The 25,254-nt window shown below is 38.1% G+C and overlaps 1 long non-coding RNA gene across 2 annotated transcripts in view; it reads left to right on the plus strand.

Annotated features, from left to right (window-relative positions):
* The window catches only part of LOC309805198, a 164,851-nt gene that overhangs the window by 7,641 nt on the left and 131,956 nt on the right, over positions 1-25,254 (plus strand). The gene's annotated exons all lie outside the window — the stretch shown is intronic.

The raw sequence follows: 25,254 nt of genomic DNA on the forward strand, positions 1-25,254 counted from the left end.
ATTTTCATATTCTTTATACTCCTGTCAATGCGCCTGCAGAGAGAAGTGCAAAAAGAGGGTTTGAATAACAGGCATGGTATTGTTGCCACTTTCAAGTTTGGCATTTGTCAGAGACCACGAGGAGCACTTTAGTTGGACAAATTGGGTTTATTATTCATCACCACGAGGGAGAACACGCATGGAATCCATAGGGTATCTCAGTAAAAGGATACTAGGAAGGATTTACTGTAGGATTTGGGATTATTAGGTTGATTTAAGGAAATTTTAAGGAAGACTGGCTTTGCCCTGGATTGGATGCTTTTAGGAAGTGAGAGTAATTCTATGATTTGGTATCTTAAAAAGTCTTATATAGAAGGTGGGAAGAATAGCCACAGGCTAAAGTTGTAATTGGTAAAGAAGCAACAGTCACTCATATTAGCCTAGATAGGGGATGTTTGGTTGTTTGGATAATGATTATGTTTTGCCTGTGTTCAGGCGTAATTATGGAGTAATATTGTCTTTGTCTTGATTCATCATGGTTGCAGAGCAGCTTTGTTGGATGTTCATGTTTTGTGAAATTGTTTATGTTAAACAGGAGAACATCAAGGCCTAGCTGTGAGTAGAAGGCCAAACTATAGCAATGCCACGGTCAGCTCCTGGATGTCATGGGTTGCTTTTCTCTTTCTCATATTTTATTATATTTTTTAATCATGTTTTCTTGCTCCCTCACTGGATTGTAAACTGCACAAGGGTACAGACTTATTTTGATTACCATTGAGGACTCAGAATCTAGCCAAGTCTCTCAGTTTCTTAAGTCCTTAAAGAATATTTACTGAATAAACGAATGAATTGTCCAGTTTGCTTACCAGACTGTGAGTTGCTTAAACTCAGGGGTCACTTCCTACTCAGCTCTGTATTTCTAGAAACAAACACAATTCTGGTGCATCTCATTAAATATATCTTGAGTTAAAGAGGAGCTTTCCATAGGATAAGATTTATTGATTTTTTAAAAATAAGAAAATATAATGAATTCCACTTTTTGAAGGAAAGATGATGCTTGATTCAAATCGGTTCACTCATGACGAACAAAGGCAAATCACTTCACATTCAAGATTTTTTGGCCTTCTGACATTTTCCACTGTGTTGAATTTTAAGAGTGAGGTGCAGAGCTCTAAGAGAAATTGATATAAATATTTAGTGACAATTTGTATGAAATACAACCTTTCTTCCTTCTACTCTGGCTGTACTATTATAGGGATTTTAAGCAAAGACAGGTCTTGATTTGTAAACTCTTAACTTACAAATAACCCGGAACTACAAAGATTTGCCTCTCCCCTCAATACTCCCTTCACTCTGGAGACCCCTCTACTTTGTAATCATGGTGAAATATTATTAGAGCTTTTACCAAATGTATAAACTTGTATGTGAAGTAGGGGAAAGGGAAAACAATGACTCCCTGAAGAACCATGGGAAAATCTTTTAACTTTTCTGAACCGGAATTTTCTTATTTGTAAAATCACCATAATTATGGTCAATTTGGGTACCTACTGAGATAGGCTCTTTGAGGCTTATAGTGAAAGTGCTCTATGAACTACAAACAGGGAGGATTCATATTGTGGGGTGGCAAAGAGCATAATGGTCAAGAAAAAGATAAATACAGCAGTGAGGAAAACGTAAGTGAAAATATTTGTCTTCAGCAGAAATGTAATAACAACAGCAAGCCAATTACGACATTTTGTGATAAATTATAGTCAGTGGACTTTTGTTATTGCATTTTTCTTGAAAAAGTGGTCCATTAAAAAAAAAAGTAACAGTAGCCACATAGGAAATAAAAAACATTGTTCATCTTCTGTAAATACTTCCTATTTGACTTGGGCAAAGCAATTAACTCTGCAGTCTTTTCTTATTATGTGTAAAAAGGGAATAATCCCATCCCTGCCTACCATGCAGTATTGGTATGGGTTTCATAGGTGCCCTGTTTAGGAAAATACTTTCTAAACTCTAGCAGGCTGTTAATTATATACCTGTATTACTTATAGTAATAGCCTGAGAGTAATAGTATCTTATTCTTTTTTTTTTCCACTTTACCTGCACCTAGCACAGTGCCTGGAACTTACTAGGTGTTTATTAAAGATTCATGAAACAAATGGATAAATAATGAGAGATTGTTTTAAAAAATTCTAAGACTCTGGCCAAATATAAGATTCTAATCAAGATAATGTGAAGTTAAGCTTGAGGGCTCTGAATGTTAGATTTCTGGAATTGTTTCTTGGTTTCTCCCCTCATGAGCTATGAGATCTTGAATAAGTCCCTAAAATCTCCAAACCTCAATTATAAAATGGGAGTTAATACCAATACCTACTTCATAGGATTGTTTTGAACATTGAATGAGATAATTCCTATGTAGCATCAAGCACAGTGCCTGACATATAATAAACATTAAATTAAAGTCAGGTGTATTTATAAGTTTTCAAAAGCTCCCCATCATGTAGTCTCTTTAATATTTTATATTTTGGTATATATGTAATATATTTTCAAAAGTCTGATCATACTGTATACATCATTTTATAATCTTACATTTTCTCTCTTTTAACTTAACATTGTATCATGATGGTTTTTAGAAAACTTAATGTGTAAGGTCTAGTGGGACTTTTTAAAAATCATGTATGGCTTAAAAAGGATGAGCCTTTAAGCAAAATGTTCAGCCAGAGAGTTTTGGTGTTCTCAAGCAGATCAACTTTCTGACTGCCTCAGGATGCAGAAAGAGAGTATCAGACAGAACCTGAACTGGAGCCTGAAGGATGGAGGCACATGTGTTGTCAGTGTAAAAGTATGCTTGACCCCCTCATCTTATTATGTACATGTCCTGGCCTCACATTTGGAATGCCTTCATAATCTGTAAAGAAAGAAACTATAGGCTAAAGAAGATACTGTGAAAGTTGGGAACTCAAATAATTCTTATGTGTGAAATCTCTGAAACTGCTGGGCATGAGAAGCAGAATGGATTTCTCAACTGGCCTGGGACAAGAAGAAGATTCTCACGAAATAGGTGTACTAAACATCAGGGAGAGGCATGGACAAGGATGTTTAAGTGGCAGTACCATCCTGGGAAAAGGAGCAGATTTAATTTGAGAAAACTGTACTTCCCTTCAGTCATGTTCCTGTCTTTGGAGATGCTAAGAACTATTTGGGAAATAAAAACCTTGGAAAATACTGTATTTCCTGCCAGTAAATTCAGAGGTCACTGGGGCATCTACATTTTTAGCATTACCATGAGCAGTGATACATTTCCTTCTCTAACTGTTAGGAACTATTAATTACAGATATACTATAAATTATTGAAACCAATCATCTATTGTTAGAATACTTACTTTTCCCTTGTATGTTACTCTTAGAACTATTATGCTAAACAGATCTGTACATTATTCTTTGACAACACCTTTAATACTTTCTGTAGCACTCACAATAGCCAAAACAATTTGAGAAAGAACAAAGTTGAAGAATCCACCTTCCTAATTTCAAAACTTACTGCAAAGCTACAGAAATCAAGACAGTGTGGTACTGGCATAAGGAAAGACATATAGACCAATGGAATAGAATTTAGAGTCCAGACATAAACCCTTATATTTATGGTCAATTGATTTTCAACAATGATGTTAAGACGCTTCAGTGGGAAAGAGTAGTCTTCAACAAATGGTGTGGAGACAACTGGATATCCACATACCAAAAGTGAAGTTGGATCCTCTACCTCATACCATATTCAAAAATTAACTCAAAATGGGTCAAAGAGGTAAGTGTAAGAGTTAAAATTATAAAACTCTTGGAAGAAAACACAGGAGTAAATCTCTATGACCTTGGGTTAAGCAACAGTTTCTTAGATATGACAATAAAAGCACAAGCAACAGATAGATAAATTGGACTTCATCAAAATTAAAATCTTTTGTGCTTCATAGGACACCATCAGTAAATGAAAAGGCAACCCACAGAATGGGAGAAAAGCCACATATTGTATGATTCCATTTATATTGATTGTCTAGAATAGGCAAATCCATAAAGGCAGAAAGTAAACTGGTGATTCCCAGGTACTGGGGGGATGGTAGAATGGATACAGGTTTATTTTTGATGAAAATTATTCTGAAGTTAGATAGTGTTGATGGTTTCACAACTCTGTGAATATACTAAAACCGGATTATATACTTCAACAGAGTAATATTCATCCTGCTTTTAAGCTAAAACCCTAAGGATAAATTCTTAGCACTGAGAAGTTACTTTTCATTTCCCTGAAACCTTGGGATCCTAGGAAAGTGGGTAGACAGTAAGTTTGAAGAAAGGATGGAAGTGAAGAGCTAGTAATACATTTGGGAGAAGGGGTAGCAGTCACCTGTACAGTTTCTCTTCCTTCTAAGGAATGTCAGTGTGTTCCATGGAATTATCATGAGCACTCCCTTGGAGGCCTATAAGGTGAGGTTTTGAGATTGTCTGGAAGATACTGTAGTACTGGCTGAAGATGACTATGATACAGGTTTTATGGTCTGAGTGAAGGAAAGACTTGGTAAATATGGAAGGAGAACTAGGGGCTAGGTATGAAAGCATGTTGATGGTAAGATGACAGCTATTCCGGTCTGTCCGAGACTGTCCTGTTTTAGCACTCAAAGTTTTGCATCCCAGGAAAACCCTCAGTCTCAGGCAAACTGGGACAGTTGGTCCTCTAGTTAGAAGCAACATAACAAGGACATTGATGGTCTCCTATGTGATAGGTATTATGCTAGGCTCCCTTTATGCATTATCTTTTTCACTTCTCACAGCCAACCTCTCAGGTAATTACTGAGGTTAATTATCTGTCCTAGATCATAGTTTAAATAGAAGAGCTGAAATTCCAATTCAGGTCAATAAGGATCAGTCTTCACTCTTAACCACACTCTCAATTCTGAGAGATTGAGTCCATACAACAAGTGATAAAACTTAAAAAAAAGATAACTTATAAAAGGTTAAGTTTAAAAATGCTTTTTATACCCATTATCACTTTCATTCTCCCCAAGAACTCATTCATTCAATAAGTACTTTCAGTGCTTATGAGGTACTAGACATTGTGCTGAGTACTATGAATAAATCAAAAACCTGCCTTCTGACTTCATGGAGCTTAAAATTAGGAAATAAAGAAATAGAAAAAAGCGGACTTTCTTGGTGGCGCAGTGGTTAAGAATCCTCCTGCCAATGCAGGGGACACGGGTTCGAGCCCTGGTCCAGGAAGATCCCACATGCTGCGGAGCAACTAAGCCCGTGCTCCACAACTACTGAGCCTGTGCTCTAGAGCCCGTGAGCCACAACTACTGAAGCTCACGCACCACAGCTACTGAAGCCTGCGTGCCTTGAGCCCGTGCTCCGCAACAAGAGAAGCCACTGCAACGAGAAGCCCGCGCACCACAACAGAGAGTAGCCCCCGCTCGCTGCAACTAGAGAAAGCCTGTGTGCAGCAACGAAGACCCAAAAAGCAGCCAAAAATAAGTAAATAATTAATTAATTTTAAAAAGAAATAGAAAATAAAGTGCGAGTTAAAAGAATTATGAAGGAAACAAGCATATTAATGTGGAAAATGTCAGAGATAAATCTGTGTTAGGTAGGATGCTCAGGGAAGGCATCTGTGAGGAAGAGATATATAGGCTGAAACTTAAATGAAGAGGAAGAACTAGCCCTATGAAAATCATAGGGAAAACATTGTTATGTTTGTCCAAAGGTCCTGAAGCAGGAAAGAGCTTTGTGCATTTGAAAATATTAGGAAAGAAGAGTCAGTGTGGTCAGAGCATATTTAGCAAGTGAAGCAGTAAATATAATCTCATATTTGTAAATAAGAACTCAGGGTTTGGAGGAGTTATGACATTTCCCAGTATCACTTAACCATAAGGGCAGGACTCAACCCAAGATCTTCTGACTAAGTACTGAGACTTGTTGCTTTAATTGTTATCTTGAAAAGGGCGATTTGTCTGACAGCTATGATTTTCAAACATTTTAGGAACAAAACCTTTTTCACATAAAACCTCATATTGAAACCTAATGTTCAACACTGATAGAGGGAGGCTTCTCTGCTAGAGTTGGAGGTGGGACTCAAAATGTCACTTGTTTAGTCCCTGTTGCCCCACGCCCCTTGGATTCAACCAGCAGAACTGAAACTCCAATGACGCTGTTTTCAGTTTAGAGGGTCACATCTTAAGGAGTTCACACACATTTTCCAAAATATGTAGAAGTGTTATCAGTCAGCTACACATTCGATTCTCAAAAGAGGGTTCTGTTTGGGGATTTTAGTTTTCACTTACATGTTCGCAAAGCAGTACACGCAGGAGTTAGAATATGTAACATTATTAGAAGCACATAATGGGCTGAAACTTATGGAGCATATATGTTTCCGTTGTATAGCCTTCTTTTGATAATGATGGCACGGAATGTCCTAAAACAAAACTCATAGGTCAGACTCTCTACCCAGCATGATCTCTTAATGGCTTCTAATATAAGTTCTCGGGTGTTTTGTGCAGAGAGGAGATAATGGTCAAATGTGTCTTCTTTTAGACTTCAAACACGAAAACTCTTAAATTCAGCAGTCAGAGTCTTTGGAATTTTCTCTCTGAAAGGCAGCTGAGGCTATTCAGCCCTAATCCTTGACTATTTTGTATCTGTAACTTCTTAGAAGGGAAGTAGATTATTCTGGGAAGTGGCAATAGTGACTATAACCATTGTCCAGGTGCCTCAGGAGTCATTTTAGTTCATCAAAATCCACCCTCCTTTATTTAACTCTTGTGCCTGGATTGGGCTATCCTGTGTGGTCCCGCTCTGTCACTGGCTATAGTTGGGGATTAGGAAGCTGGAATAGTGAGGGAAGAAGCTACCAGCTTCAGATTTTACCAGTATCTCCCCCATTTTATACTGATTTCTTCAATATTACCAGAGTTGGAGTAAGCTGGTCTTAGAGGAACTTGAGTGACAGAATAATTTGTCTGTAGGCAACAGGGAGACTTGGAAAGTTCATGAGAACTGTGTAATGAGCAGATTAGGAATGAGCTGCCACAATTCCCTACTCCATAGGTTCAGACCACAGTCTATCCATATATCCAGTTTTTTAGCCATCTGCCCTGTGTACAAAACTTCAGTGGCTCCCATTACTTACATTAATGTTTCTCAGATTTCAGTCACTTGGTTCATGATTCCTTCTGAATTCAAATGCCATTTTTCTTTAATTGGCTGCCTTTTTAAACTTGACTAGTCACCTCAGATTGGTCCTAAGCATGAATATCCATGATATCTTGAATTTGAAGTTGTACTTATATTTTTTCTAACACACATTTTAAAAAGCTATAATTATTGCAGTAAAAGATATTCATTGGCATATTAACTACAATCATCACTAATACTATAAGAAGGTACTCAAATCACTCTTTGGGAAATACTGTTTTTGTCTCTTATCTCATCTTTTAATGATTAAGCCCATATGGTTTGTTTGGAAAGGATTTCCTGAAGAGTTGATTCTTTAGTGTGTTCCTAAAGAATGGAAATGACTTCTAAAATTGGATATAAGTATAGAAAGAAGGATAATTTAATTAGAGGGAATTACAGTACAAAGACAAACGGGAATAGCAGGGACCCCAAAATGGTTTAAGTTAGCTAGAACCTAAAGTGAGAGAAGGCGAGTTCTCCTTTTAGGAACAAAGAGGCTGGGTCAAGGAGGATATGCAAAAAGTTTACCCTAAGGGTAGTAGGAGTCCTGCTTTAAGGAGGGTGGCGTCTCAATCAGATTTGCATTTTAGTAGGCCCATTCTTATGGTTGTGGAGAAGATTAGTGCAGGGATTGACAGACTTTTCCTATTAAGATCCAGGTAGTAGATATTTTCCAATTAAAAGCCATACTACACTCTCTGTTGCTCAGCTTTGTTGTTGAAAGCAGCCAGAGACAGTATGTAAACAAATGAGTGTGCTTGTATTCCAATAAAATTCTATTTTCAAAAAGTGGTGGCCATTGTTTGCCAACCCCTGGATCAAACTAAGTGCAAGGAAATCGTTAGATGGCTCTTGAAATAATATGGGCAAAAAGTCAGAAGGGCTTGAATGAAAGCATCAGCAATGAATTTAGAGGGAAGAAAGTTATTAAAAAGCAAAAATTAGGAGCTTTAATTGCTAGCGGTAGATAAGGAGGTGAAGGAGCAGTAAGAGACAGGGATGAGTCCTGGTTTTCCTCAGTATTTATTTTGACAGAGATGTTTAGCTTGAACCATATAAATTGCCATTGTGTAGCTCAAAAATGGTCAAATATTAGCAGTTTTATATGGTTTAATATGGTTCAACCTAATAGAAATACTACAAGCTTAGGATTGTAAAATCATTCTTATGCAGGAGGTAGCAAACTTACCTTATATGCAATGTTCCCAAAAATATCTGAAAAAAATATATAGTAAAAGGATCAAAAAAATGTAGTGTTGAGATGTGAACAGCTACTTTGCCCATTAAGTAACCTCATGTAAATTAATAACCATGAAAATCATAGAAAAATATGCGGCTTCTTCACACAAGGTTTGTCTGACCAGGCTTGATTCCCAAACACTGTTTCCTTCCCCTCCTCATGCCTGACACACAATGTGCCACCTGAGAATTCAGCCTTAGCCCATTCTAGCTTTAATGCTGACCTTAAGCAGGAGAGATTTAAACCCTGGGACTCAACATATCATCCACTGCTGGGCAGCTCACACATTGTCTAGACCCATTTTAGAGACAAGTCTAGTTCTTGATATGACTACCTAATGACAGAACTCTTAGATACCTGCCTTCATATATATATATATATATTTTCTATTTCCTGTCTTGAATAATATACTCTTTGCAAATTCTGTATGTTTCTAAGGAAGCACCTTCCTTTGTTTGGCCTCTGTGTCAACAACTGCTTACCCAAACTACTAACGGTTCCTGTTACCTTCATCCTTTATGTCTACCTCACAGCCTTGACTTCTTTCAGCTCTGAGGCTGAAGCTTCTCTTTGCCTCCCCCTCTATCTGTGCCATCCTGCCAGCAGATTGTTTCACATCACGGACTTCCCTTGTTGGTGTCATTTTGCTGGACTTAGGAAGAGCTGAGCCCTCTCTTGAGATTTGGTAACATCGGGTTGTGCTGTAATAGTAACCCACGTCAGAAACTGACCCTGCTTTGTGTAGAAGGCCTTTGTGTGTGTGTGCACACACACAACACAAGTGTGTGGGGGTGTCTGGCTGGTGGGCAAGTATCAGGAAGAAGAGGGAGGAGAGGAAATTGATTATCAAATCAGAGACCGATTATTTATCAAATGTTCGTTGTACATCTTAGGGATCATCCCTTAAAATATTGAGTCTGAACCTCTCTGTGGCAGAATCCTTGGGATATTAAAAAATGGACTCAACCACCAATAATCATTTTAGTTGAGGTAGTGAATTCATTAACTCCAAGAGAAATGTCAAAATTTCAAAAATCCCAACATCTAGAAGTCAGTTATCATTGGCTGGTTACTTCCCTTAGAAGATCAAATGTTTACTCCCTCCCTGAGGTTCTGTGATAAACCTTACACGAGAAATAGCCAATAGCCAAGACAGCCACAGAGAAAGGTTTCATCTTTTCCATAAAGAACAATGTGATTCATCCACGGGTGTTCCTTCAGTTGGAGGTTCATAGCAAATCCTCAAAGGCTCAGTTCTGTTGATGATCTGAGAGCTGTGGCCCCATTATGAGAACCTTAGAACCCATTATGAAGTCACTTTGCGAATAACTATTTACATGTGACACTGAGGGCAAAGTCATCCTGTCACTAAAGAACAAGACTTCCAGGTAAAATGTTTCCTTCTTAACAGGCTTTGGAGCTGAGGCTTTGACAGCATGATATAACATTGTTTTGTTTGATTGTTAAATTATTTTTCAGTTCCATAGAAATATATATATATATATATATATTTTTTTTTTTTTTTTTTTTTTTTTTTTTAACTAGCAAGAAGAAACAAATGTGAAAAAGATGAACTTAGAATGAGTAATTTTGGGAAACTTTTAAAAACTTTATGTCCGCCTTCAACACCTGCTCCCCTCAACCCAAAGATTCTTTTTTTTTTTTCTTTTTTTTTTTCTTTATAACAAATTTAATCAGTTATACATATACATATGTTTCCATATCCCCTCCCTTTTGCGTCTCCCTCCCACCCTCCCTATCCCACCCCTCCAGGCGGTCACAAAGCACCGAGCTGATCTCCCTGTGCTATGTGGCTGCTTCCCACTAGCTATCTACCTTACGTTTGGTAGTGTATATATGTCCATGCCGCTCTTTCACTTTGTCACAGCTTACCCTTCCCCCTCCCCATATCCTCAAGTCCATTCTCTAGTAGGTCTGTGTCTTTATTCCTGTCTTACCCCTATGTTCTTCATGATCCCAAAGATTCTGATTCAGTAGGTCTAGAGTGTGACTCAGACCTATAACACACACACACACACACACACACACACACATACATTTAAACTGCATAGTAGAATCTGATTCGCCTCTTTAATTAAGAACCAAGGATTAGGAGACTATAATTGTCTACTAAAGAGTTGATTTTGGGGGTCCTTTTCTCTCTTGCTTCCTAAAGGCAATTATTCTATTTTCCTAGAGCAATCTCCTTTTATTAAAAATTGAAATATTGTTGAGTTATAATATTGTATTTTTTCAGGCATACAGCAAAGTGATTCAGTTATTTATATATATATATATTCAGATTACTTTCCATTATGGATAAATACAAGATATTGGATATAGTTCCCTGTGTTACACAGTAAATCCTCTTTGCTTATCTATTTTACGTATAGTAGTTTGTATCTGTTAATCCCATACTCCTAATTTATTCCTCTTCACCTCACTTTTCCCTTTGGTAACCATAAGTTTGTTTTCTATATCTGTGAGTCTGTTTCTGTTTTGTAGATAAATTCATTTGTATTATTTTTTAGATTCCACATATAAGTGATATCATATAATATTTGTTTTTGTCTGACTTCAATTAGTGTTATATTCTCTAGGTCCATCCTGTTGCTGCAAATGGCAATATTTCATTCTTTTTTATGGCTGAGGAATATTCCATTGTATATATATACCTTCTTAAACCAATTGTGTCTTGATGGGCATTTGGGTTCCATGTCTTGGCTATTGTAAATAGTGCTGCTGTTAATATTGGGATACATATATCTTTTCAAATTAGAGTTTTCATCTATTCTGGTATATGCCCAGGAGTGGCATTGCTGGATCATATCATTGCTCTATTTTTAGTTTTTTAAGGAACCTCAATAATGTTTTACATAGTGGCTGCACCAGTTTACATTCTCACCAATTGTGTGGGAGAGTTGCCTTTTCTCCACACCCTTTCCAGCATTTATTTTTTGTAGACTTTTTTGATGATGGCCATTCTGATCAGTGTGAAGTGATGCGTCATTGCGGTTTTGATTTGCATTTCTCTAATAATTAGCAATGTTGAGCATTTTTTCATGTGCTATGTTGGCCATCTGTATGTCTTCTTTGGAGAAATGTCTATTTAGGTCTTCTCATTTTTTTGATTGGGTTGCTTGTTTTTTTGATATTGAGTTGTATGAGCTGTTTGTATATTTTGGAGCATTAACCCCTTGTCAGTTGCATTGTTTGCAAATGTTTTCTCCCATTCTGTAGGTTGTTTTTTCATTTTGTTGGTTTCCTTTGCTGTGCAAAAGCTTTTAAGTTTGATTAGGTCCCATTTGTTTATTTTTACTTTTATTCCTTTTGTCTTGGGAGATCTAAGAAAATATCGCTGCGATTTATGTCAGAGAATGTTTTGCTTTTGTCTCTTCTAGGAGTTTTAGGCTGTTGTGTCTTATATTTAGGTCTTTAAACCATATTGAGTTTATTTTTGTGTACGGTTTGGAAGTGCTCTAATTTCATTGATTTACATGAGGCTGTCCAGCTTTACTAACACCACTTGCTGAAGAGACTGTCTTTTCACAATTGTGCATTCTTGTCTCCTTTGTTGTAGGTTAATTAACTGTAGTCATGTGGGTTTATTTCTGGGCACTCTATTTTGTTCCATTGATCTATATGTCTGTTTTTGTGCCAATACAATGTTGCTTTGATTACTGTAGCTTTGTAGTACTGTCTGAAGTATGGGAGGGTTATGCCTCCAGCTTTGTTCTTTTTCCCCAGGATTGCGTTGGCCATTCTGGGTCTTTTGTGGTTCCATATAAATTTTAGGATTATTTGTTCTAGTTCTGTGAAAAATGTAATGGGTTTTTTGATAGGGATTACATTACATCTGTAGATTGCTTTTAGTTATATGGCCATTTTAACAATATTAATTCTTCTAATCCAAGAGCATAGGTTAGCTTTCCATTTCTTTGAGTCATCTTTAGTTTCCCTTATCAATGTGTTATAGTTTTCAACGTACAGGTCTTTCAGCTCTTTGGTTAAGTTTATTCCTAGATTTTTTTTTTTTTTGACATGCTTTTAAATGGGACTTTTTTTTTTTTTTTTTACTTTCTGATATTTCATTGTTGGTGTAAAGAAATACAACAGATTTCTTTATATTAATCTTCTATTACCTTGTTGAATTCATTTATTAGTTTTAAGAGTGTTTGTGTGGAGTCTTTAGGGTTCTCTATATAGAATATCATGTCATCTGAAAATAGTGCCATTTTTACCTCTTCCTTTCCAATTTGAATACCTCTAATTTCCTTTTTTTTGTTCTGATTGTTTTGCCTAGGACTTCCAATATTATGTTGAATAGAGTGATGAAAGTGGGCATTCTTGTCTTGTTCCAGAATTTAGTGGGAAAGCTTTCAGCTTTTCACCATTGAGTATCATGTTGGCTGTGGATTTGTCATAACTGGCTTTTATTGTGTTGACATATGTTCCCTCTAGACCTACTTTGGTGAGAGTTTTTAGCATAAATGGATGTTGAATTTTATCAAATGCTTTTTCTGCATCTGTTGAGGTGATCATGTGCTTTTTATCTTTTCTTTTGTTAATGTGGTGCATCACACTGATTGATTTGCATATGTTAAAACATACTTGTGACCCTGGAATGAACCTAAATTTATCATAGTGTATGATCCTTATGGCATAAGTAAGTACTTATGCCATTTTAAACCTCCTCGTTTTCCAGTTGATTTTGTAGTTCTTATTTGTTCATTTCTTCTTTTGTTTTTCCTTTTGTGGTTCGATGGTTTTCTTTTGTATTCTTGAATTCCTTTCTTTTTGATTTTTGTGAATCTGTGTTTTTAGTTTGTGGTTACTCTGGTTTTCAAGTATGTTAACCAATAACTATATCTACTTGCTTTAGACTTATGTAAGTTCAAACACATTTTAAAAGTTGTACAATTTTTTACTCCCCTACCCCATATCTCGTGATTTTGATGTCCTATTTTATTTTTTATCTTCACATTTATCCTTTTGCTCTTCACTTTTACAAAAAAAAAGGTTTTTTATTGTTTTTTAGTCTACGTAATGGCTTATTTAAGTGATCTTCAATCCCTTTATATAGTTGCCTTTCCTATTGTGTTTTTCCCTTTCCTGTAGAACTTTGCTTCTTTTCTATTTATAGAAGGTCTTTCATTATTGCTTCTAGGTTAGGTTTAGTATTACTAAAATAGTATTTAGTATTAGTGTTTAGTATTTAATATTTTAGTTTTAGCTTCTTTGAGAAATCTGTTATCTCTCCTTTTATTGTAAATGATAATCTTGCTGGGTAGGGTATCCTAGTTTGCAGGTTTTTCCCTTTCAGGACTTTGGATATATCATTGCCACTCCCTTCTGGCCTACAAAGTTTCTGTAGAGAAATAAGCTGATAGCCTTATGGGTGTTCCCTTGTTATTGACTCTGTTTTTCTCTTTCTGCATTTAGAATCCTCTCTTTATCTTGAACTTTTGCCATTTTTAATTATATGTCTTTGTGTGGGTCTGTTAGGGGTTATCTGGTTTGGGAACCTCTGTGCTTCCTGTACATGGATATCTATTTCTTTTTAGGCTTGGGAAGTTTTCAGCCATAATTTCTTCAAATATATTTTCAATTCCCTTTTTTGAGAACCCCTGTTATGCATAGGGGTTTATATTACCCCATATATCTCATATTTTGCTTTCTTTCTTTTTTTTTCATTTGTCTGTCTGCTGTTCTGATTGGTTGATTTCCATCATTCTCTTTCCCAGATCACTTGTTCATTCTTCTACATTATTTAGTCTGCTATTCATTGCTTTTAGTTTGGTTTTTATCTCTGCAATTTAATTGTCTAATTTTGATTGGTTCCTCTTCATAATTTCTAGTTCTTTGTTACAATGATCTGCATTTCTATTGATAGTCTGAATTCCTTTAGCTTTTTTATTACCTCCTTTTTGAACTCAATGTCTAGTAAACTGGTGAGGTCTGTTTCATTATTTGTTCTTTCAGGGGATAACTCTTGTTCTTTTAATTGGGAATAGTTCCTCTGCTTTTTCATTTTACTTAGCTTTCTCTGTCTCTATGAATTTGTGAGAAACAGTTATCTACTGTGGCCCTGAAGGGGTGTTTTTATGTGGGAGTGTCCCTGCATAGACTGTGTGAGTCCAGTATTTTTGGCGCCCGGGCTGTTTTTGGTATAGATGCCAGCCACATCTTTCCTCAGAGTGTGCTGTCTGTTATCCCCTTAATAGGGGGTGTGATGGCGTTGTGGTGTCCAGAGCCTGCACTGGGTGTTCAGTGGGGCCTCCTCTTTGCTCTGTGCCTGTCACAGCCCTGTTGGTGGCCCTCTTGGCAGTCTTTGCACAGCTAGACTGAGTCCTCTCCCAGGGCCCATCTTCCCAAGATTCAGTGCCTAGGTGCAGTGTGTACCAGCAGCTCTGCCCAGTGTGCATTTTGGACTGGGAGTGTGGCAGGGAGGCAGCTGTCATGCTCATCTCTCTCCACCCTGACTGCTAGCAAGCCAGCAATGCGCACTCCTAATGAGCAGAGTCCAGACCCCTCCTGCCCCTCTTTCTGTTTTGGTGGACCTCCCAGCAGGCAAGGGGGCCTCCCAGGGTGAGGGGCCACTTGTGTGGACCTTCCATCCTTTACAGATCCCTCCTAGGGACACTGGTCCCATCCCGATGCCCCCCCTTTTTTGCCATTATACTCTGTTACATGGGGATCTTTCTTGCAGCTTTGGTTATATAAGAGATCTTCTGCCTCCCGGTTTCTGTGAGAATTTTTCCACATGTATATATATTTTTAATGTGTTTGTTGGGGGAAGGTGAGGTCCACGTCCTCCTACTCTGCCATCTTTATCCTTTCCTAGAGTGATCTCTTTACCCTTTATTATTACCGTACCCATTCCTACTTCCCTGTTCATAGCATCTTCTATCTCATATTTAACATAAAACATATTAACTAAGCAACCAAGGTGCATGCATGGAGACTCAAGTCCATCATATGTTATTTCTATTACAATACATGGCTTGTATAACAAGGCAGCGTCCTGCAGACCATGAATAAGCAGTAATTCTGTGCTGAAGGTTGTGTTATGACCAAGTGCAACAGGGCTTAATTCATACTGTTACCAAAACAAACATATGAGAAAATCAGGCCTAACTCCTAAGGAAAGAAGTCTTATTTTAAAAATACAATCAGTGGGCTTCCCTGGTGGCGCAGTGGTTGAGAGTCCGCCTGCCGATGCAGGGGACATGGGTTCGTGCCCCGGTCCGGGAGGATCCCACATGCCGCGGAGCGGCTGGGCCCGTGAGCCATGGCTGCTGGGCCTGTGCATCCGGAGCCTGTGCTCTGCAGCGGGAGAGGCCACAACAGTGAGAGGCCCGCATACCGCAAAAAAATAATAATAATAAAATAAATAAATAAATAAAAATACCATCAGTTCTCAGATTTCCCCAGGATGCCCCACTGGGAAATTTGACTCTAGAGCTCATCAACTTAACCACTCTATTATTTAGCATTTTGGCTCAACATAAAGAGTTCATTGAGGACAAGGATGATCTTATCATTGCATCTTGGGCCCTTAGCCCAGTGCCTGGCATATGAGTGGTTAAAAGATAGTGAGCAAACAATTTGCTGAATCTTCAAGATGCCTAACTGTGACACAGGCTGCCTTAGGGAGGCCTGAATTCCCCATCTTCAGGGCTATCCAGACAGGAGTAAAAGTTGAATAACGATCTCCCAGAGATATGGAATCAGATTCCTCTCTGAATGGAAAAATTAAAGGTCTTTGGTCTTTTTCAAGCACTGAGACTCTGTGATTCTGTGATTTCTTGATAGTTAAAAATGCATTTTCACAGTGTCTGCCAGGCAACTGCGAGGTGACAATATCTGAGAATTCTTTGGGCAGAAGACAGTCATGGGGCTGCTGTTGTCTGGGGCATGGCTAGGGCAGTGCTGAAAGGGAGATACACACTGAAGACAGATGGAAAGCAAAGGCAAAGGGACAGGAGGCAAGTGCTATTCTCATTTGCTTGAGGTGACCAGGGGCAGTGAGGTAAAGTCAAGACAGGTGACCTAGCAGCGTCAGCCAAGCCTCCTGTACTTGCATTATTTTCGTAATTCATCTTGATTATTAAATCATCTCTTAGTGATTTGAGGTGGTAAAAGCATGCTAGAAGTTTTTGCCAAGCTGGGAGAAGGCTTCATTTAGGAAAACAAAGCTTACAGCCAGAAAGTAGAAATAGGAATACAAGACTCAAACTTCTCAGGGATACCACATATACTGCTGGTCTGTACTTTAAAATACTTAAGACCAGAAGAGCTTCTTCAAACTAACAGCCATGATAAATGTAGATTCTCCCTGATATTATAATTAATGACAAGGTCTTATAGAGTCCAAAGGAGTCAGCTTTACCAGTATGCTACCTGTGTTCCGGTAGCACCTAATGGTGTTCCAAGCATATTCTAATAACAACATCAGGAACAATAGCAACAACAACGTTTACATGTTTTAATATTGTGAACATTTTTATATGTTCTGAGTACTTCCCTTCCATGCCAATTCTTAAAACAGTTTTGAAAATTAAGTATCACTGCTACCATCTTTAAACCTTTGCAAAAGGGACTTCTTTGCCCTTGACCCCCAAGTTTCTCCAGCCATGCCTCTCCCTATAGGGCTAGGAGCTTGTAGGTCAAAGACATGCGCTGCACACACTTGTAATCTCCTTCTGGATTATACCCTGGAACCCTGAACTGAATTCCCATCCCAAGCAGACTTGATCCTGCGTACAGGGGCTATGTAAATGTCTTCCTCGGCTCCATTCTCCAAGGCAGCCTGTGTTGCTGGGATGCACACCCTTCACCCCAAGATGTGACCTAGGCATGACCATTTGCTGGGGTTTGAGTGAAGTTTGGACATTCAGGCTTTGGTGTGTAGGTCCATGTGCATGAGGCTCTTCATGAGGCGTGGCAGGATTGGGAGTGGAGAGGAGAGATACTGCATGCAGTCCAGGAGAGAGACTGATGACCTGGGGCCAATTTCTCCCATGCCACCATATTCCAGGAAAGAATTCTAGGTAGTCTGAGAATTTTACCTTTCAACCTGGGTTATCATATTGCAGTGAAGCTATTATTTGCCAAGGTAGGAGGATATAATTTTATTTAAATGTGTCTTAGCTATAAATTTTCAGTACATGGGCTTCCATCTTAATTTTTGCCCTGAGCTCCCAAATATAATGCATGGGCCTAGATATTACTCTCATTTTAAAAATGTGTTAACAACTCTAAGATGACAAGTGACTGGCTTATAATCATAAAGTGAGACTAGATTTGAGACCAGCACTCTTTGACACATGCCTGTGCCCTTTCCACCACATGTTTCCTCTCACATGTATTATGACATAGTCCTCACTTTATGAAGTGGGAATGCTTCTGTTTCCATTTTTGCCACTTTTCGAGGACTCTGACTTAGAGACCTGAAATGACTGGTCCAAGGTCCCATGGCACAGCCAGTCCTTAACCCATCTTTTGACTCAAATTGGTAAGTATTGTCATACGTCATGCTTAGATGAAGATAATATTTTCCAAGAATGTTTAACCTGGAAAAGAGAAGACTGAGTATGAACCATGAAAGTCATTTAAAATCTGTGGTAGTCTGTCACTGAGAAGAAGAAACAGACTTGGTCTATGTGGGCACTGCAAGACAGAACTAGAACCCATGGGTAGAAACTAAAGGGAGAAATAGAGATTCAACATACGGAAGAACTTTCCAACCAGTCAAAGCTTTCAGTTGTCAAGTTGATGAGCTCTCCATTGCTAGAGGTGTCCAAGTAGAAGCTGTCACCGATGTTGTGAAGAGGGTTTCTGCATTTGTTATCTGGATGCCTTTGGCTTTTCTCTGAAGTCCTTTCTAGAAGTTAAAAATTCCAGTACTCTAATTCTATAACCAAATGGCCTTTAGTTGAAAACCACTTCCAGGGTGAGTGGAAAAATCCAAGCAGCCTCAGGGGCTGTACCTGATATCTTCAGTTCACTTCTCCCTTCTTCACCCTGCTCTGTGCCCTGGGATGCTAACTGCTGTGGACTTTATCACAGGACTCTTTGCCCTGTAGCTCCTGGTTAATTCATCCAATGGAGAGTGCAGGCAGGAGATCGAGGACGGAGGTGCCCTCCCTACAGGGTCTCCATCGACTACTTTTCCTTCATTGTGTCAGGTTCTGTCAGATCATGTTCTCCACAGAGGGCTTCCTCTTTCTGGGTTTCCTCCTGTTTCCCCTTCAGGCCTAGGGATGGTAAGGGTGTGCTTCTGCTGTCATGAGCTCTAAGTTACTGGAATACTCTCTGTGATTTCTGTACACTATGCCCACAGCTTAGTAAACAGGGCCCTAATTCAGCTGTTCTCAAAGTAAGCAATTTGAGTGTGGTGTTTCCTGCTTGACCCCATATGATTCATTAAGCCTGAGGTGACTACACTTTTCCTAAGGGGAAATCTTGGCTGTTGTCAATATAGAACAACCTCAGAACCTGTATGTCAATATAGGACCCCCCTAAAAGGAGGGCCCAAAGCCTTTGAGGTATTGAAGAAGGAAGAAAAAGCCTGAGAAAGGAAACAGTCCACCAAAAAGCTGGTAGTTGCTGCATGTAAGTATATATGACTCTTCAGAAATGTTTCACACTTGTAGTAGAGGTATGCACCAAATGCAGCTACAGTAAATTTTCCCCAGTCTCAAGCTTGTCCAGAGACCTAGCTGGTTAAGAGTGTGGGTTCTGGAGTCTGACTCCCTTAAGTAAAACCCTGACCGGGTCACTTGCTGGTATCACGACTATGGGTAAATCACTTCTCTGAGCCTCATTTTCCTCATCTAAAAATAGGAGTAATAGGGCTTCCCTGGTGGCGCAGTGGTTGAGAGTCCGCCTGCCGATGCAGGGGACGCTGGTTCGTGCCCCGGTCCGGGAAGATCCCACATGCCGTGGAGCGGCTGGGCCCGTGAGCCATGGCCACTGGACCTGCGCGTCCGGAGCCTGTGCTCTGCAGCAGGAGAGGCCACAACAGTGAGAGGCCCGCGTACCACACACACACACACACAAAAAGCCTTTAAAAATAAGATTAATAATAGTGCATATCTCCTGGAATTGCTGTACAAATTAAATAATTTAATGTATGAAAAGTGTTTGTATGCATAGTACCTGACACATGGTAAGAATGAAATAACATTAGCTCTTATTGTTTATTAGTCCTGCTGTAGTTCTGGAGACCTTACCTTATCACAGACTCTGATATCAATTTCTTGACTGTGGGGAAATCAAAACATCAAACTCTCAGTCCTTTTAGCAACTAATGCTTATTCTTTTACCCCAGTCCAGCATTTAGGAACCCATTATGGTCAGAGGGAGAAATTATTTTATCAGCATATTGAATGCATAGCTGGGTTCAGTAATGTGCTATGGTGACTTCAGGGTGAGTTTTCTAGGGTAACCTTCAACATTAGTTCAAACCTTATTAAATAGCTTATTAATGACCTCTGAGTGTGTTTAGATTCTTTTCGGCCACAGGGGAAGAAAATGATTAAGAAACGATTTCATTCTTCAAGAGGTCCATACTCTAGTGGTGGAGTTTTGCATACCAGCAGACAACTACATTTCAGTGTGGCAAATAACATAGAAAAATATGTAACATGTAACAGTAGCATCAAAAATGGAGACAATAGATATTGCTAGAGGAGAGTGACCCAAGAAGCCATCAAAGAAAAGGCTCTAGCTGAAGGCTGGCTAGGAGGTCTTTAGTCACATTTACAGGGTAAGGCCCAGGTCCTTCAAAAGCATTCTCACAGTGTTCCAGCCTAGTAATTATTTCGTACTCTGATCACCTGTGGTATTTAACATCTGTTCTTTTGTAATTATCCTGTGGACTCTTGCATTAATTATTTGTTTTTGTAAATACTCCCTACATACCTGCCTCCCAAGCCCAAATGCAAACTCCATGAAGTCAGGAACCATTTCTCATTTATTTGAATTCTCAGAGTATCCATTGGAGATTTTCAAGTAGTGAATAACACAGTAAAAATGCTGCCTAAACCCAGTTACTGTTTATTCAGGAAGTATATACTGAGTGGCTGTTATATTTAAAGTACTGCACTGGGTACATCATGTCTCCCCAATTACAAAAAAAATACTTAGAGCATGGACAAAGTCTGTTCCATTTACTGTTATTTCCCCAGAGCCTAACACAATACTGTGCATTTAGGAATTCAATGATTGTTTGATTGATTAATGATATGTGAAGGGGTTTCAAAGGTGATCAAGGCATCTTCCTTGATTTCAAAAGATCATGTGATCAAATAGGGGTATAAGATATTTCAGATCTGGTCTTAGGGATCAAATACAGTAATGGAAGGACAGAAACTGACCCATTAGAATATGCATAACTTTATATGGATTCATTTCCTAGATGCTTCAGCCCAGTCTACTTGGAACGAAGGGGGCAGTCAGAGAGAATCCTAATCCGGGGCAGTTCTCGATGTTATACTTGAGGGGATATCCGCAGCTCCTGGTAAAAGTACACTTTCTAGTTGTCAGAAGTCAAGGCCGCAGTCTTCTTATGTATTCCTTTATTTTTTCAGGTTTTAGTGAAGAATCCACATGAACCAAGCAAAACATAGGGTTTACTTTCTTGGCCTTGGTTAGAGAAAAGCATGTGTCTTAGTCCCTTTGAGCTATTAATTCCCATTGTTGGCAAGCAAAAAAAATTCTAGTAGAAAAGGCTCAATAATGGTCCATTAGCCATAAATTATGACTAAAGTAAACCCTAAAGAGCTAAATTCCATACCAAAAGTTTCAGAAAGAATTTACTTTAGGACTATTTTACTTCAGAGCAATTAAATTTATAGTGGTGCCTAAAACAAGGCATCCTTTTCCTGGGAAATAATGGCCTCTTGTGAGTAGAATGCACTATAAATGATTTCAGAGCCACATTACTTTCCCAACTGTAAAAATTCAGAATTATTATTACTTGCTTCATGGAGAGGTAACAAAGACAGATATTAAGCGTGTAAGTGTTTTCTTAGCATCAAACTTCACCATTATGATTTAAGAAACTTATTCCTACTTGTCAACAATTTTAAAGGGAAAGCCTGCTGTCCAAGAATATCTTAGTGAATGATGTAATGCAGTAAAGAAAAATATCTTTCAGAGTTCACCACACTCAATATCCATTAAGTCATTATTTTATTAATTTTTGTTTTCAAGAGTCAAAATAATTTGTAAACTTTCTTTTATTTGGATTATTTTTTTAACAATGTTTGATAGTGAATGAGGAAATCTAAATAAACATCCAGAAATATTTTTTGCTTGTTTTCCTTCATAAATAATACATTTTGGAAATAATTCAAATGAAGGGTATGTATGTCTTAAGCTCAATTGTAATTTTGTTCTGTTTCTTTCGATAGTACTAATGGGTTCTTTAAGATGATCACTTTGAAATTATTAGCCTGTTTTAATCTATATAATTTACCCTTCAAATCCTCCTTTGGGGTTTCTAGAACAATAGAATTGTTCTAGGTTTAGCAAAACATGTAAACCATTTGCCAGTTTTAAATATATAGAACAAAAGGCATTGTTCTGTCAGCATTGTCGAAGAATGTGTTGTGCAAACTAACAGGGAATGAGTTTCTAGCCAGTAGAAGTACTCAGTGTGGCGAGGTAAGCCACCTGGGGGGCTTCCTGGTGAGAGAATTTAAGCAATGGATGTGTGGATGGGATATTCTATGATTCTCTGGCACAGCTTATGCTGTGTAAAAAAGAACATAATAGATCTGAAAATTCTATACATCAACAGAATACTATTCTTTAGAGCAAGTGTATGACACATTAAATCCCCTGAAACACCTTTCAAATGAAGTTTATAAAACTTAAATATAGGGGGAAAAAAGCCATTTATATATTTAAATTTGGAGCAAAAATGTTAATTTTTGAAATAGGTTTTGCCTACAGGTAATTTTTGATGTAAAATTACTCCTGGTGGCTGTTTCTTATAAGAAAAATATTTTTATATTTTTAATAATACATATTAACTGTTGTGAGCTATTCTTGATTATACACATTTGGCTTTTTCAACTAAGTCTGGTAGACTCTAAATACAAAAACCTGGTCTCTGTCTATCTCCTATGAAATATATGAAGGAAATGAACCTCTGAATTACACAACTGCTCAAAGCCCCGTTCTTTGTCTGTAAATGGGATAATCGCGTGAACTTTGCGCGTTTGTAGTGAGGAATAATGAAAGCAATCATACATGTTTAGTGCTTAGTATAGTGTATTGCAAATAGTTTGGGATAAACGTGAGGGATTATGTTTAGTTGTGACTTAAATTATACATCCAGATGACATAAAATCTTCATCAGTATCTCTCACTACCCTAGGGTTTCCATTCTAAATTTCTAATTGATTGTTGAACACCTCTACCTGAATATTCTGCAGTACCTTCAACCCACCGGATATCCAAAATTAAACTCATCTTCTTCCTCTTGACCTGCTTCTAGCATTTATTTATTCTGCTTCCACATGTTGTGTCTCTATAGTTTTTTAGGTATTAGGATGGATACTGGATTTATATAAGACATGATGCTGGCCAAGGAGAGCCACAGACTCTAGCAGAGACAAGAATTATAGAATTTCTTGAAAAATATAGTGTAACATTGAGTCCAAAGGGTTGAGGTACATTGAGAACAACAAACTCTGCACCCGGTTTTGTAGAAGACTGTGACTGAGAAGTAATAACATTACCATGTAACCAATTTTCCAAACCATAAACATCATCAACATCATAAGTATTTCTCATCATCCTTATCAGAGAGTTTGCCAACTCTTTTTCAGTTCTGTTACTAAAATTTGTCTGCAGTCGCCCAGGCCCCACTTTCTCTTCCTGATCACTAATCTTGTGCAGATGCATATTATAACTTCCACATGCCTCCTAACTTTTCTCCTTTCCTCTCTCCCCTGTCTCCACCCATCCTCCATCCTTCATAGTTCATCAGAGAGCTGCCCCCTCCTCTACTTCTTTTATTTCTTAGCATCTGTTCACCTCGTAGCTAAGCAGAGGCTGTGTGGTGCAGTGGTTAAAAGTAGGGACTCTGCTGCTAGAATTTCTGAGTTCAAATCTTATCTTTGTAGCCTTGGGCAAGTTATTTCACCCTTCTTTGACTGACTTTTTCCATCTGCAAAGTGTGGTAGAAGTACCTACTTCATATAGTTTTATGAATATTAAATGAGTTTATACACAAAGTGCTTAGCTTAGACTAGTAGGTGGCATGAGGCATGAGGAAAGGACTATATGTATTTGCTGTAATTATTCTTACTACTTCTGGCATTCTTGCCTGGAGAGTGATTTTTCTGAAGCACAGGTCTGTTTAGAAACTGCCTGTTTATGGTGCTGTATTAGTGCCTACAAGACAGAGGCTGAATGGCTTAACATCACACACACTGGTATTCACTACCCCAGGTACCTTCACAACTCTAGGAGAATTCTTCAGTCCCACGACCCAACCTCCAGCCTCTACCCTCCACTAAATACTGTTTGCTTTAGGTCCAGTGAAATTCTCACCGCATCCAAATCTGGGTCATGTACTTTTATGCCTATGTCATATACCTCACTGCCTCTCACTGCTTGCTTAGAAAAAAATCCTGTTAATTTCTCAAGACCAGCTCCCCCATTTATCCCACAAACACTCTTCAGTCACCCTTTTTACAGCCTGCATGCTCCTTAGGAAAGCAAAATGGTAATAGCTGACATTTATGAAACTCCTGGTTAATTGCCAGCAACCCTTTGAGAACCCTGAAGGTGGTTTACTTTTTAACTGTTGCAATTTTCTGAGGTAGATACTATCAATATTTTCCTCAGAAAGGGAGACCCAAACAGAAAGTTAAGTAAAATTTCTAAGACCATACAGCCAGTAATGGATGAACCTATTACTTGAACCAAAGTCTGTGCCTTCAAAGTACGTATTCTTAACTTCTATGCTAATGTATTATTCTCTTTTACTTATAAGGCTTAACCTCAAAGAGAATTAAGGGTGTCACTTAGTTGCAAGTTTTTATTACCACATATAGGAATTCTCTAAAATATATTAATAATTTTCACTCTGAATGAAAAGTTTAAATCATGTTCTTCGTCCCCTGATGAGTAAGGAAACATGACATTTTATAATAATACTAGCTAAACATCCTAGAATTCTTACTGTGTATGAAGGGCTATGTTTAGCCCTTTGCAAAAGTTATAGCATTTAAGCATACAGCAATTCAAACGGGTAGGTATTATAACAATCCTTACAGTATAAATGAGGAGACTGAGGTCCAGAAAATTTAAGTGATTTGTTCTAATCACAAAGTGACAAAGCTGGGAACCAACAGAATTCTGACTCTGAAGCCAGTACACTTGACTGTATGCTATATTGACTCCCTTTAATAATGGTTTGAATCTGAAATTCTTTTAATAGAAGCAGCTTTGACACTTAAATGGGTAAATACTCAGCTTCATAACAAAATTATGTAGCATATCAGATTTATCTCTGATTCTAGATAAATTATCCTAAATTACATCTTTTACATAGTAAAAGATGTATGGAAGACCTTTTGATTTTGAGATAGAAAAATTCATACCAACTCTGAGATTATATAAAAGTAGTAATTCTATACCACATGTTGTGAAGTGACCACTTTCTATAATGAAAATCAATTGTTTTGGAAAAATCTGAATTTTACTTGAGTTCTTAGTCCCTGCCAGCTGACATGGGGTTCTCTTCAAGGCTTTGGATCAGAATAATACTCAGGTTCCACTCACTCAGCAAAGGTGGGAATACTCTT

This window comes from Mesoplodon mirus (assembly GCF_964341445.2).
Source record: "Mesoplodon mirus genome assembly, chromosome: 5".
Lineage (NCBI taxonomy): Eukaryota > Metazoa > Chordata > Mammalia > Artiodactyla > Ziphiidae > Mesoplodon > Mesoplodon mirus.